A 15,531-nucleotide genomic window follows, 5' to 3' on the forward strand; every position below is an offset into this window, starting at 1 on the left:
CACCTCTACCTTTCTCACAATGCTAATGGAGAGTCCAAAAGGAACCGCTCCAACCCCTCAAACTGCAACTGATTTAGAAGAACAAAACTTCATCGCCTCATGTCTTAATACTAAGGTGACCAGACGTCCCACTTTCGGCGGGACAGTCACGATTTTTCAAAATTTGTCTCCCGTGTCCCGCGGCGTGTTCCAAAAGTCCCGGTTTTCCAAAAGAAAGAAAAGACGACGAATCATCAATTTTAAAAAGGACGCCGTTAAAAAAAAAGTTTTTATTTCTCTGAAGTGTCGTTCCCGATGTGGCCTTTAGAGGGCAGTGATTTCCCTCCCTCTGCTCGGCTCGCTCGAAGCGCCCGAAGAGGGGTGAGGCTCCCTCCCCTCCTGCACGTGCGCGCACCGACGCGCAACGTTTTTGTGACAGCCATCCGGCGGCCTCGGGTGGGGGAGGCTTTCCGGCAGCGGCAGCGCAGCAAGGAGGAGACTCGGTCCCGGGCCAAGCGGCTCAGCCGTCGGAAGTTTTTTTTTTTTTTTTGCCCGCTTCTCTCAGGCGCTGCTCTCCCTGCACCCATGCCGTGCAAGCCGCCGTCAGCAACCTGGTCTGGGTGAGCCGAGGGGAGGCAGGTGGGGATCTGGTTGGGAGAGGCTGGCGATGGGGGTGGCTTTTGAAAGGGTTGGGAGGCGTTGGGGGGAAGCAATCGGGAGAAGGCTTTTTCTTTTTTACAGCTCAGGTGCTCTGAGCCCCCCCCCCCCCCCCCGGTCAATGGTGTCCCGCTTTACCCATCTTAAAATCTGGTCACTTTACTTAATACTGTACTATATGGAACTTGAATGAATTCTGGCACACAATTATCCCGGCCTCTCAACTTCTGCAGGTTGTGATTATCATCTATGGCTAATAACTGGATACTACATTTTCTTAAGATTCATTTCACACTTTTGTCTTTAAGAAAGCCTACCAGTCCTATACAGAATTTCAAAATATTCAGTGTACTCTGTGTTTTGAAATGCTTACATATAATAGAGATCCTTTTGCGGAGAAGTGGAGCTGTGCAACATTGTTTAAACCTGAGTAATTTGGAGTTTGGATTTTAATTAGAGTGGTTGACTTGCAGCATGTGCAGATTTTCAAAGGACTATTTATTTTCCGCCAATCTGTTTCATGTCTGTACTCCTTGAAATTTTTAACAAACGCTAATTAGGACACTTGCTTGCTGCTCACATTATAGAACAGCAACTAATGGAGAGTAGTTTTTCAGATTTGCTTGAGTTCTGTGTGATCATTTAGGCAACCTGTCCAAAAAAGGGTGGCTCGCACCTCCAACATAGCACCTTCACTGACTAGAAGCGTGACCCGACAAATGCGCGCACAACAAAAGCACGCCGATGAAACCGCAGTGAGAAAATCGCGACATCACAAACACGCCCACAACAACGTGCCCACAAAACCGCGCCCACAAAAGCACGATTTAAGTTAAGGTTAGGGTTAGGGTTAGGGTTAGGGTTAGGGTTAGAGTTAGGGTTAGGGTTAGGGTTAGGGTTAGGGTTAGGGTTAGGGTTAGGGTTAGGGTTAGGGTTAGGGTTAGGGTTAGGTTCAGGGTTAGGTTGAGGTTTAGGGTTAGGGTTAGGGTTAGGGTTAGGGTTAGGGTTAGGGTTAGGGTTAGGGTTTGGTTTAGGCTTAGGCTTAGGCTTAGGGTTATTAGGTTATTAGTTGTTTGTTGAAGGCGCGCTCCTGCGCTCATTCGTCAGCCCGATTTCGACCTTGCGGTTTTCTCGCCGCGGTTTCGTCGGCGCACTTTTGTCGAGCGCACATTTGTCGGTGAAACCGACTAGAAGAAGATGTATTAGAAGTGTATAACACATGCTCTTATTTGCCAGCTTTATCCCTGAGCAATAACAGTGTTTTTTTATTTTTTTTAAAAGGGAAATGGTATAAATTGTATATTTTAAAGCATTGACACACTTTCCTGAATAAAGCGGTATTTTTGACAACATGCAAGCAATCCTACTTTTCTTCCAGACAAATCAGCACATATCTTGTCAATTGCCATTAACTGCTTATTTTATCTAAATTCTGTGCCGAAGTGAGAAAGCCCACCTGAATTAGCCACAAAAGACTTATCTCTGACAGAATGCAATGCTTTAGCTACAGGGAAGATGAGTAATGGAGGAGAATATACTGTGTCTGGTTTCCTCCCATCCATGCCCACAGCAGAGCTTGTTTTAAAGAAAAAAAACAGCTGTAGAATTCAAAAGTTTAGCTTTACCTAATTAAAAATTCTATGTCTAACTAGCATAAAAATGCACTGTTATGAGCTTACTTTACAGGAATGTTTCTTCTCTTGTATTTAAAAATAGCATTTCTGTGCCTTAACGGAGGGCATGTTGACTGTGAATTTAAGAACTGAAGCTCTCAGATTTTGAGAGAAAATTTTTACAAGATGTTCTATAGATGGCATTTAGATCCTAAAAAGTTGGCTTCTATGTATCCGAATGTACAGCCTAAATGTTGGAGGTGTGGCTCTCTCGATGCTACATATTTTCATATATGGTGGACCTGCCAAAAGGTTAAGGCATTCTGGATAAAAATATGGTGGGTCATGCAAAATATTTTTAAAAGAAGGATAAAGTTTATTCCTCAGTTATTTTTACTAGGTATATGTACTGACTTTACAATGGTAGAGACTAACTTGATTCTGCACCTAATAACTGCAGCAAGACTGTTGGTGGCGCAATACTGGAAGAAGGAAGATTTGCCTACAACTCAAGAATGGACATTGAAAGTTACAAACTTAGCCGAGATGGCTAAAATATTGGCATATCTTAAAGATCACTCAAATGAGAGATATAAACGAGACTGGAAAAAATGGATTGACTATATACAAAATAAATACGGGGCCAAGAAATTCCAGTTAGCCTATGCTTAAGATCAGAAATGATTTAAATTGTTTAAAGTTAGTTCAGCAAGAAGAAGCTAAGGTCAATGTAGAATGTTATTAATTTCTTTATTTCTTTTTTCTCAATAGATTTTAGACTGTGTTAGTTAAAAATCCATACCGTGTACGGGTTCTGGGAAGTTGGGGGGGGGGAAGAGGAGGGGGGTTGGGGGATGGAGGGAGGGAGGGGCATACAAAAAAATTGTACTTCAATGTTTTAATGATTGACGAATGATGAAATATTTGTTTTTTTTTAATAAATACCTTGATGCAAGAAAAAAAAATAAAGAAAAAAAAAAGAACTGAAGCTCTCTTGTGCCTGTCAATGCAGTTAAATTCGTGCCTGTCACTTCACTATTCCAATTCCAGAGTCTTACCTGAAAAAAAAGTAATGCCAAAGTTGAAGTTCCGTAAGATAATATCAGTATTTTTAATGTACAAAAATTATATAAAGTGCACTGTCAGGAAGATCGAACATTTATTTTTCTCTTGGTTTATTTCCCAAGCTGGGAATTGAGTGAAAATCACCAGGCGATCAGTGGAGGTCAAAGAACATATATTAATTCACACAAAGCTGTCAAGTAGCTTTGGAAAGATGGCTGCAAAGAACTGCTCCCCATCTCCTTTTTTTTTGTAAAGTTTTGTAGTTTAGAGATTTAGCCAGTCATGATCAATGCAGTAGAATGCTTGAGTTATTATCAAAAAAATGATAATATATAGCAGTGGAGCAGTGGTGGGTTTCAGAAATTGTTCGAACCTACTCTGTGGGTGTGGCCTCCTTTGTGGGAGTGGCTTGCTGCCCATGTGACCGGATGGGAGTGGCTTGCCACCCATGTGACGGGATATGAAGATGCCGACGACACTTGTCAGAACCACCTTAAATTACCTCACACACAGCACTGGCATGCATAAGAATAGGATGTAAACTTGTTTTTTAAAAGGCATCTTTGGTTTGCGTTAAAACAACTTCAACACACGCAATGTTCTGATTGCGCCACAAACGCAGTAGTCATCCTTACCTTTCACAGAGGCACTGAGTTTTATAAATATGAGCATGATAGTGTAGAATAATCATATCCAAGGACCAGTGGTGGGTTTCAAAAAATTTTGGAGTCTCTTCTGTAGGTGTGGCCTGCTTTCCGGGTCCACTGCGCTCTACATGGGGCAGCCCTTGAAGAGTGTTCAGAGACTTCAGCTGGTCCAGAATGCAGCCACACGAGCGATTGTGGGTGCGCCTCGGTACACCCACATTACACCTATCCTCCACGAGCTGCACTGGCTACCTATTGGTCTCCAGATACGCTTCAAGGTGCTAGAAGTCACTTATAAAGCCCTACATAGTATTGGACCTGGGTACTTGAGAGACTGTCTCCTGCCAATTACCTCCCATAGACCCATTAGATCCCACAGATTAGGCCTCCTCCGAATTCCATCTGCCGGCCAATGCCGGCTGTCGACCACCCGGAGGAGGGCCTTCTCTGTGGCTGCTCCGGCCCTTTGGAGCCGTGGAGCTCCCCGTGGAGATTCGGACCCTCACCACCCTTCAGGCCTTCTGGACAGCCATTAAGACCTGGCTGTCGCAGCAAGCCTGGGGTTGAGTTCCACCCCTATTCAAATTTGCTGTGCTTGCTGTGTTTTTTAAATCGTTTGTATCGTTGTCCTGTTTTTGTCTTACTTTTCTGTATTTGTTCCCCTTCCCTTGGCTTTTGTTCAGCCGCCCTGAGTCCCTTCGGGGAATGGGGCGGCTTACAAATCGAATAAATCCAAATCCAAATCCATTGGTGGAACCTCTTCTAACCAGTTCGGTAGATTTGACGAACCGGTTCTACCGAATAGGTGCTAACTGGTAGGAACCCACCTCTGCAGTGGTGTTTCCTTACCTTAAAGTGAAAATAGATGCCTCCTTGTTTATAGTTAGACAAATGTCTCTTTATCCAGAGTTAGAAAAGAGATGTTTCTCTATCCATAAAATATATATCTTCCTTTACATGGTTTTTGCTGCCTGCTATCTCTATTGTTTCTAATGGAGAAACTTTTATAAAACAGCATTGCTACTGCATATTTAATATTGCTATACAACTTTTCTTAAATTAACAAAGTACTGAGATCACTAGTGCATAAATGAATTCTTTGTTTCTAAATGATTATGTTCATAATAAAGACATGCCATGCTTGAAACAAGAGCAGGGTGAAGACATTTTGCTGCCAGTGAAGATAATACCTTCTTTTCCATCCAGTGGTGGGATTCAGCCGGTTCGCACCTATTTGGGAGAACCGGTTGGTAACTTTCTAAGCAGTTCAGAGAACCGATTTGTTGGAAGAAATCTTTTGTTTTTTCCCCACTTTACAGAGCTAATCCTGTAAGGAAGGCAGGAAGGAAACATTCTGGTGTTGTTTTTAGCCTAATCTTTATTGCCCTGATTACAGAAACTGCCTCTCTGGTTAAACCTTATTACCATTGTAATAACTAAGGCGAAGTGCCCATCAACCTGAGTGACATTGACTTGGCCACGCCCGCATGATCACATAACCACCGAGCCCCGCCTACCCAGCTGGTCATTAGGGCAGAGAACTGGTTGGTAAATTATTTGAATCCCACCACTGCGCCGAGGTGGCGCAGTGGTTAAATGCAGCACTGCAGGCTACTTCAGCTGACTGCAGTTCTGCAGTTCGGCTGTTCAAATCTCACCGGCTCAGAGTTGACTCAGCCTTCCATCCTTCCGAGGTGGGTAAAATGAGGACCCGGGTTGTTGTTGGGGGCAATATGCTGACTCTGTAAACCGCTTAGAGAGGGCTGAAAGCCCTATGAAGCGGTATATAAGTCTAACTGCTATTGCTATTGCTATTGATTCCATCATAAAAAGGCTAACTTAACAAGGAAACTTTTCAATATCTTCCTTACTTTGGCTAGTGGAAAGGTAGGCCTGCTCAGTTAGAATTCCAAAACTGAGGAATAGCAGTTATAGCAATAGCAATAGCAGTTAGACTTATATACCGCTTCATAGCGCTTTCAGCCCTCTCTAAGCGGTTTACAGAGTCAGCATATTGCCCCCAACAATCCGGGTCCTCATTTTACCCACCTCGGAAGGATGGAAGGCTGAGTCAACCCTGAGCCGGTGAGATTTGAACAGCCGAACTGCAGAACTGCAGTCAGCTGAAGTAGCCTGCAGTGCTGCATTTAACCACTGCGCCACCACAGCTCTCCTCAGAATAGCTACTCAGATTGATGAAATTCATTTCAAATTCAGTGTATAAAGTCAACTTTGACAGGTCGGCCTTTGGCTGAGTTCTTTGTGTCTCAAACCCAAAGGGGTTTGCTTAAAGAGATCAGGGGTGTCGTACTCTTTGTCCGTGTCTTGCGCTGGCCATGCGCATGCCCAGTTTAACAAAAGGAAAGAAAGTCATGATATGTCACATGGCGCCGCTGTGACATTGCGAGTTTGACACCGCTGATCTAGAGGGTATACTTGTGGCCCCTTGAATAAGAGAGCAAAGCATTTGCTTTAAAGCCCTAATAACTTTATGCAAAGGCTTAGGCTTATTTTAGTGAAATCTTGTTTGGTTTTGTTTGATAACATTTTGAAACAACAATGGAAGAAAGGAAGGAAAATCCCCCTTTTAATGAGGTGGGAAACCTGTCATTCCCCAGATGTTGTTGATTTATAACTTCCTTTTTGTTGCAGTTCATCAGTGGGCTTTGTGCTGGGAAATATACTTGCCAATTCCTGCCATACAACATTAGGTGTATATATAAGAAGGGTGGGATAAAAGTCTAATAATAACAACAATGGTCCCAGGTTGAAAAAAATCCCCTACTTTCTTGACTTCCCACAGTGAGCAACAAGAGTGATTTTGGGAGAGCCCTTCAACCACTTAATCTCTAAGAAACAGCAAAGGGCTCTTTCCCGCAGGAAATACGGTGGTTTTAGATAGTTTATGATACACAGAGAACTGAATATCTCTTTTTTGCTGTGGCTAACCTCAAACAGAATAGTTATGTTAATCATTTGTTTTCCTCCTTCTTCAGCTATAATTATGAAGGCAAAGGAAGTTGTTCAGAAAGATTTCTCCCATATTTGCTCACCTGATACAGAAAGGAAATTAAAAGCCTCAAAACCAAAATAATGGCGTTGAAATAGACGTACACAATAGATAGATGGTTCCCATATAATTGGGTGCCTGGTTTTCAGAAGCAGGCAAATAGCCCTGGGGGGGATTCAATTGTAGATCAGGGATTGGAAATGACAGGTGGTTGTTACAAAACAAGGCAATACAATTGGGAACTCCCCCAGATTCAGACAAGGTGAGAGAACATTTACTGAAAATGCCATGCGTGTCAATTTTATTCAGCAGTATATTCCAGTTAAGAATATATTCCCTCTGGAATGAGCTGCCCCCAGAGCTTCGTATAATCCCCGATCTCTGGTCCTTCCGACGTGCCCTAAAAAGTTGGATTTTCCAGCAAGCCAGCCTGGCCTGAACAAAACAAATTACAGTATTGATCACCGTTAATTTTAATTTGATTTTTTTTTTAAAAAAATGTATTGTCAATTTTAATTGGGTTTGGGATATTCCATTTATTTATTTTTTTAACTTTTATATCATGTGTTTCTTTTAATTGTTGTACGCGGCCCTGAGTCCTTGGGAGAAGGGCGGCATATAAATCTAATAAATCTCAAATCTCAAGAAAACAGAGGGAAGCCAACGCTAGGGGAAAACGATTACTTGTTTCAGCCCTTTTCCGTCTTACATTTACATTTCCCGTAGTAATCTTCTTGTTGTTGTTGCTTTTCCTTTTTAAATTTCATTTGGACCATTTAATTTATTTATTTTTGTATTTTTTGTTTCTAAGCATTGTTGTTTTACTTTGATTATTCTTTTTAAGGGTGTTTTTACTGCTCTTTTGTAAACTGCTCTGGGCTGAATTGGAAGGAAGAACGACGCTGAAAAAAATGTAAAACTAAATACGCAAAAACACCCAAGGTATTGTCATCACCTTTCAGAATGAAGATTGTCTCAGGTGAGTCTGCAAATCGCAGAAATACCATATTTTCACCCATATAACCCGCCCACGCAAATAACCCGCCCACGCGAATAACCCGCGGGTTTTCCGGATCGTGTAAAATATTTTCCGTATACCCCGCCCACGCATATAACCCGCGACGAGTAAGAGAGAAGGGAAACAGCTGAGATGGGGGGGGAAGAAACGGAGAAAGAAGCCTGCGCAAGCTGGGGAAGAGGAAAGGAACGGAGGAGAAGGAAACAGCTGAGATCGGGGTGGGGGAAGAAACGGAGAAACAAGCCTGCGCAAGCTGGGGAAGAAGAAAGGAACGGAGGAGAAGGAAACAGCTGAGATCGGGGTGGGGGAAGAAACGGAGAAAGAAGCCTGCACAAGCCTCCGATCGTGTAAAATATTTTCCGTATACCCCGCCCACGCATATAACCCGCAGAGGGCGCTGTGCATGCAAAAAACGCATATAACCCGCGGGTTATATGGGTGAAAATACGGTAAACATCAACTTAAAATACCATTGATATTCGAGAAAGGAAAAACAATTAGGTTATCCACTAAAGCTTATCAAAGGCAATCCTGATATTGCCTTAATCTAAGAGAAGCAGAGTCAGATCTAAAAGTACCCCGAACTGATTATTTTAGAAGAACAAAATCCCATTCAGAAAGCCAGATCTACCATCTCTTTGAAACTATGGCCTTTCACACGAGCCGTGACCCGTCAAAAGCGCGTTCCACAAAAGCGCGGTCGACGAAATCGCGTATGTGACGTCATCACAACGCGACGAAAAAGATCGAAAAATTGAAATAAAAATTAAATTACAGCAAGCCGATTCACATAAAGGTAAGGGTTAGGTTAAGGGTTAGGGTTAGGGTTAGGTTAAGGGTTAGGGTTAGGGTTAGAGCGTTAGCGTTACGTTTAGCGTTAGGTTAAGGGTTAGCGTTAGGTTTTTCGTTACGTTAAGGGTTAGGTTTAGGGTTAGGTTTAGGGTTAGGTTAAGGGTTAGGTTTAGGGTTAGGTTTGGGGGGGTTAGGGTAAGGTTTTAGCTTTATTTTTACATTTTTCGATCTTTTTCGTCGCGCTGTGATGACGTCACATACGCGCTTTCGTCGACCGCGATTTTGTCGTCCGCAGTTTTGTGGTGGAACCCACACGAGCATCTTACCTTTGTCTGAATTTAGTTCCAACTCATTCTCCCTTATCAACCTATTTCTAATTATAAGCAGACATTCAAGGAACTCATACCATTACTGGCAGCCCCTGAATCCAAAACCTCCCAAAGGTTTAATGAAAATACTGAAAAGCATTGAGAGGCAAACTAGAGTCCAGAGGAAAATAATTTTCATTTCAAGGATCCAAGCTGTCTCTAAGCAACATTGCCTGAAATCCAGCTGAGAGATAGAAATAGAACTGTTGCAATGTCATGCCTCCTCTTCCCAGATCTACAGTCTCAGGCAGTCTGGAAAGTTACTATGATTGATGGTATTAAAAGCCACTGAGACATCAAGAACCAACAGAATCACGTTTCTTCTGTCAATCCACTAAGAAAAATAATCCCCCCTTTCAAGCCAAGATAGTCTTAACCTATAGATATTATGCTGTAGGCCACCTAGAGTCTCCTTAAAGTGAGATGGGCGGCAAGCAAATCTAATGATAGGTAGGTAGGTAGGTAGGTAGGTAGGTAGGTAGGTAGGTAGGTAGGCAGGCAGGCAGGCAGGCAGGCAGGCAGGCAGGCAGGCAGGCAGATAGATGAGAGAGAGAGAGAGAGAGAGAGAGAGAGAGAGAGAGAAAGAGAGAGAGAGAGAGAGAGAGAGAGAGAGAGAGAGAGAGAAATTAGGGTGCTAAAGTTTCCATTCCATAGATGATGGATGGAAGAGATAGATAGATAGATAGATAGATAGATAGATAGATAGATAGATAGATAGATAGATAGATAGATAGATAGATAGATAGATGATAGATAGATAAGGTAGGCAGGCAGGCAGGCAGGCAGGCGGATAGATAGATAGATAGATAGATAGATAGAGAGAGAGAGAGAGAGAGAGAGAGAGAGAGAGAGAGAGAGAGAGAGAGATAAATTAGGGTGCTAAAGTTTCCATTCCATAGATGATGGATGGAAGAGATAGATAAATAGATAGATAGATAGATAGATAGATAGATGGATGGATGGATGGATGGATGGATGGATGGATGGATGGATGGATGGATGGATGGATGGATGGATGGACGGACGGACGGACGGACGGACGGACGGACGGACGGACGGACGGATGGGCGGGCGGGCGGGCGGGCGGGCAGGCATATTTGCCCAGTTAAAGAATATAGAGGGATGGCTTGGCATAATGGTCAAGGCCACAGCCTAAAAACTGGGAGACCATGAGTTCTAGTCCCACTTTAGGCACAAAGTGGGATGGATGATTTTGGGTATATCACTCTCTCTCAGCCCTAGGAACACAGTAATGGCAAACCACTCCTCAAATATCACCAAGAAAACTGCAAGAAATAATCCAGGGAATCATAGGAGTAAAACAAAAAACTGACTCAAAGATACAATAAAGAAAATTAAAGAGCATTGGCTAGATGCTGGGAAGATAGATACCAGCCCAGCTCTGTATCTCCCCCCAAATCTCTGTTACACGAGACAGGTAGACTTCGACTATTCCTTTTATTACCGAAATCAGATGAGTACTACCAGTTTTTTAGTGTAGCCCGATACCCTATGTCATAGGGCTGGAGTACCGAATGGCAAAGTTACCTAGAGAGGTGGTGGCATATATCTTAGTATGAACAGGACATTAAAATGCTACAATATTTCGGAGTTCTTTTTTTTTTTTAATGAACTTTCCTTGTCTTCACATGTTCTCTTTTTTTAGAAAGTACATCTTGACAGAAATGTGCATATAAAAAGAACTGAAAGCATTTAGTTTAAATTAAAGCTAGAGCTGTCAATATGAGACTTTGTGTGGAAGCCAATGCTTGACCATTAACCCGATCAATATGTATAGGGCAGTGTTTCTCAACCTTGGTTGTTGTAATATAGTTCCTTGTGTAGGTGTGGGTCACCCATGGCCCAGTTCATACCAGGGCATGCAGAGCCACACTGAACCACACAGGAGAAAACAAACTCCTAAAACTCCATAACATCCTGATAGTGCATAACATAACATTCTGAGATGTGCCCTACCAATGACGCCCAGGATTTGACCATATATAGACAGAACTTCTCTGAGCAGTAGATTAGAAATTGTACTTTTACAGGCTGTTTTTAACCACATGCTATTGCTCCTCCTGCCTTTGTCCTATCTCAATAAAAGGGGCTCTCAGACCCCCAATCTGGGTCGCTCCATCACGAGAAAGATTGTGTCCTGTCTTTTCTCCACATTGGCCTCATGGACGAACCACGGGAACATCACATTTGGTAGCAGAGGATGATTACATCGCACTTGGTGACTTTAAGTCCTGTGGACTTCAACTCCCAGAATTCCCCAGCTGGCTGGGGAATTCTGGGAGTTGAAGTCCACAGGACTTAAAATCACCAAGGTTGAGAAACACTGGTATAGGGCATATTGGACCTTAGATACGGGAACAGAAAGCTTGACAGTTGATAAACTGATTCTCACAGAGGTGAGATGGAGTGATATCTTTATACCCAACATTTTTCCATTGATGCAAGATTCAGTAAAATATATGCATCGCAACCTGTATTTATGAAAGTGATTGATATTTCAGTCCATGCAATAAAGCATCTATGAGAAAATTTATTTACGTTCTGTAATTTCAGTTCAAGATTATGTGGTTTATATTAACCGCTGCAATCACTGAGTCATGGTTAATTAGAAAACGGTGAACAGGTTGAACTGGAATCAGTCTTTCATCTTCAAACTTCTGAGAGAATGGATTTGCTTGGGTTCCAAAAGAGACGGAGAACCAGATCTAAGGACTAACACAGCTGCGACTGTTATTAGGAATCTCATCTTTATTAAGGTATGGATGGAGAGATTTCAAAAAGAATTCCTGGACTGTGGCCTTAAGGTGAATCCCAGTTTCACTAAGCACTTTTCTCTGTGTATGTAATGTCCTAGTAACAGGAGGACACTGAGTTGCCTTTTTGTAGCATATCTGTCAACATCCGAGACAGCGACATCACGACTATGCCCCTGAGCACCATTTTGGAGTTTCCACAAGCGAGGAGGGGGAAGGGGGGGTCACATGGGGTGAACTCAGTGGTGGGTTTCAAAAATTGTTCGAACCTACTCTGTGGGTGTGGCCTCCTTTGGGGAGTGGCTTGTCACCCATGTGACTGGAGTGGCTTGCCGCCCATGTGACCGGATATGAAGATGCCGACGACACTTGTCAGAACCACCTTAAATTACCTCACACACAGCACTGGCATGCATAAGAATAGGATGTAAACTTGTTTTTTAAAAGGCATCTTTGGTTTGCGTTAAAACAACTTCAACACACGCAATGTTCTGATTGCACCACAAACGCAGTAGTCATCCTTACCTTTCACAGAGGCACTGAGTTTTATAAATATGAGCATGATAGTGTAGAATAATCATATCCAAGGACCAGTGGTGGGTTTCAAAAATTTTTGGAACCTCTTCTGTAGGCGTGGCCTGCTTTCCGGGTCCACTGGTGGAACCTCTTCTAACCGGTTCGGTAGATTTGATGAACCGGTTCTACCGAATAGGTGCGAACTGGTAGGAACCCACCTCTGGGTGCACTGCTGAGTGTCGGGTGCAGGATGTTGCAACAGACTCATGGAGGGGCCCCAGACAGCTGAATCAGCAGGCGCTGGAGAGTCTTTGCTTGCTCCAGCAAGCCTGGAGCAAACCTGGAGCAACTTTGCTGGAGCAAGTCTGGAGCAAGCCTTGCCGAGCCCTCATAATCAGCTGGCAGGCGGGAGCCAGTAATGCTGGCTAGATCCTAAACTTCACTGCGTGCCGAGTCGAGAGACCAGTAAAGAGGAATTGCTCTACCAACAAATGGTAGGACCTCGTTTTTTACTGGCTCGGCGTGAAACCATGAGAATAACTATTTCTCCCAGTAATTGGTTTTTAAAGCATAAGTCAAAACAAATATGTTAGTTTTTTTTAATATATCAAGAGACTCTTTATGATTTTATTTGCAGAGACATTTTAACATTTTGTGTGGAATGCTTCAGATAATATATATAGATAGATAGGTAGGTTACAAAGATTTATTTCCTTAATTAAATTCAAAAGGACTCACTGCAGGCACATCGAAGAGAAAGTGGATGAGATTTTATATTCCCAAGGTGGTGACTTTTTATTCAGTTAATATAATAATAGGTTGCCACTTCTGACAATATTAGTGTCTCATTGGCTTAAATGTGTAATGGGAAAAAGAGCTTCGATGTGGCATCTGTTTTTATAAATGAACAAATCCCCTTATTGCAACCAATTGCGCACCCACAACTTGCTCACTATAATGTGTTTTGGGCTGCCTTTAATGATTATTCAGGAACTGTAATTAATACAAAATACAGCCACACACATTCCGGTGGGTAAGACAGCCATGAAACCTGTGTTACAGGGACTTCTGTGGCTTCTAATAGGTTTCCAGGTGCAATTCAAAGTACTGGTTTTAACCTTTAAAGGTCTGCATGAATAAACATCCATTCCTAACTATAATGAGAAATGCATTGTGGCATCACAACATAAGTGCGACCTCTCATAGTGGCGTCACAATGCCATTGCCTCCACCAGTGGTGAGATTCAAATAATTTACCAACCAGTTCTCTGCCCTGCCCTAAAGGCGGGGCTCGGTGGTCATGTGATCATGTGGGCGTGGCCAAGTCAATGTCACTCAGGTTGATGGGCGCTTCGCCTTAGTTGTTGCAATGGTAATAAGGGTTAACTGGAGAGGCAATTTCTGTAAGCAGGGCAATAAAGATTAGGCTAGAAACAACACCAGAATGTTTCCTTCCTTACAGGATTAGCTCTGTAAAGTGGGAAAAAACCAAAAGGAGATTTCTTCCCAAAACCGGTTCTCTGAACTGCTTAGAAAGTTACCAACCGGTTCTCCCGAATAGGTGCGAACCGGCTGAATCCCACCACTGGCCTCCACCCTCAGTAACCACTTGGCTCATCAATTTATTTTCCCATATTTTCACTTATATATCCATAGTTTTATTATAATCCAAATTTGCAGCCCATTTCACCATACAGGCTTTAATATGTTCCTCTTGTTTCAAATCTTAATAATGTATATATATATATATTAGCTTTGATCATCATTTGTACATAGCTCTACTTCAAATTCTGTTTTCTTTTCAATGCCTATTATCCTTTTGTGGATGCTAATCTCTACTTCATCCAAAAAACTTTGAAAAGAATATCCATCTGTAGCTAATTGTTCTCTTCATCTTAATTTCTCTCTAATGTTGTATTAATAGATCCTTATATCTTAACCATCTTTAACCAGATTAAAATTTATTCCATATTCTTAGTAAAATAGTTATCAGACAAAATTTATACTCATTTTTACTTTGTCACACTATGGGAAACTATGTCATCTAAATCTCAAATTGTAATCTTGCAACTCCAACATTCTTTTTTTTCTTAGCAATATTCACTCCTTCATCCATACTAAACAATATGCAGTAAAATACAATTTAAGACTGGGTAACGCAAATCCTCATTCTTTTGCATGTTGTATTATTATTTTATTCTCTTTTTACTCCTGCCATATAAACCTTGATAAGTCTGTTTGCCATTGTTTAAAAGCTACATAATTTTAATATTGATACTGCCTGGAATAAAAACATCATTCCGGATAATACATTTGTGTTTATCACTGATGAGAGCAATGAGAGTTTTAACTTTTCCCTTTTTAAAATATTTTTTCTTAATTTCATTCCACAGTTTAACATAATTATGCTGGTACAACATGCAATTCAAATTACAGCATATTAGTAATACCTAAATATTTTACCTTCTCAGTTTGAAAGCCAATTTTATCTTTTTGGTTCAACTTCACCTGTAGTTAACCTTTCTAATTTAAAAAAATAATAATAATTTTAAATGCAGCTAACTCATCCAACTCTTTTAATTTATCCATTAGTATTTCTATTCCTTCCAGGAAATGTTCTAGTATCAAAATTAGATCATCTGCAAATTTCTTAATTCATATGTCTCCTTTTTCATTTGTATTCCTATATTTCTATCATCCTGTTCGTTTGTTTGTTTATTGGATTTATATGCCGCCCTTCTCCCAAAGGACTCAGGGCGGCGTACAACATTAAAAAAGACACATATTACAAAAGTTTAAAAAAAATTAGATAGAGTATCCAAAAAAACAAACCCAATTAAGATTAACAATAATATTTAAAATTTGATTAAAATTAACAATAATCTATCATTTATTTTGTTTTGTTCAGGCCAGGCCGGCTTGCTGGAAAAGCCAACTTTTTAGGGCATGTCGGAAGGACCCGAGGTCAGGGATTATACGAAGCTCCGGGGGCAGCTCATTCCAGAGGAAAGGCGCTCCCACAGAGAAGGCTCTCCCCCCGGGAGTCGCTAGCCGACACTGTCTGGCCCGACGGCACCCTGAGGAGGCCAACT

This window comes from Thamnophis sirtalis, unplaced genomic scaffold (assembly GCF_051295495.1).
Source record: "Thamnophis sirtalis isolate CommonGarterSnake01/CBP01778 unplaced genomic scaffold, rThaSir2_p1.2 scaffold_1, whole genome shotgun sequence".
Lineage (NCBI taxonomy): Eukaryota > Metazoa > Chordata > Lepidosauria > Squamata > Natricidae > Thamnophis > Thamnophis sirtalis.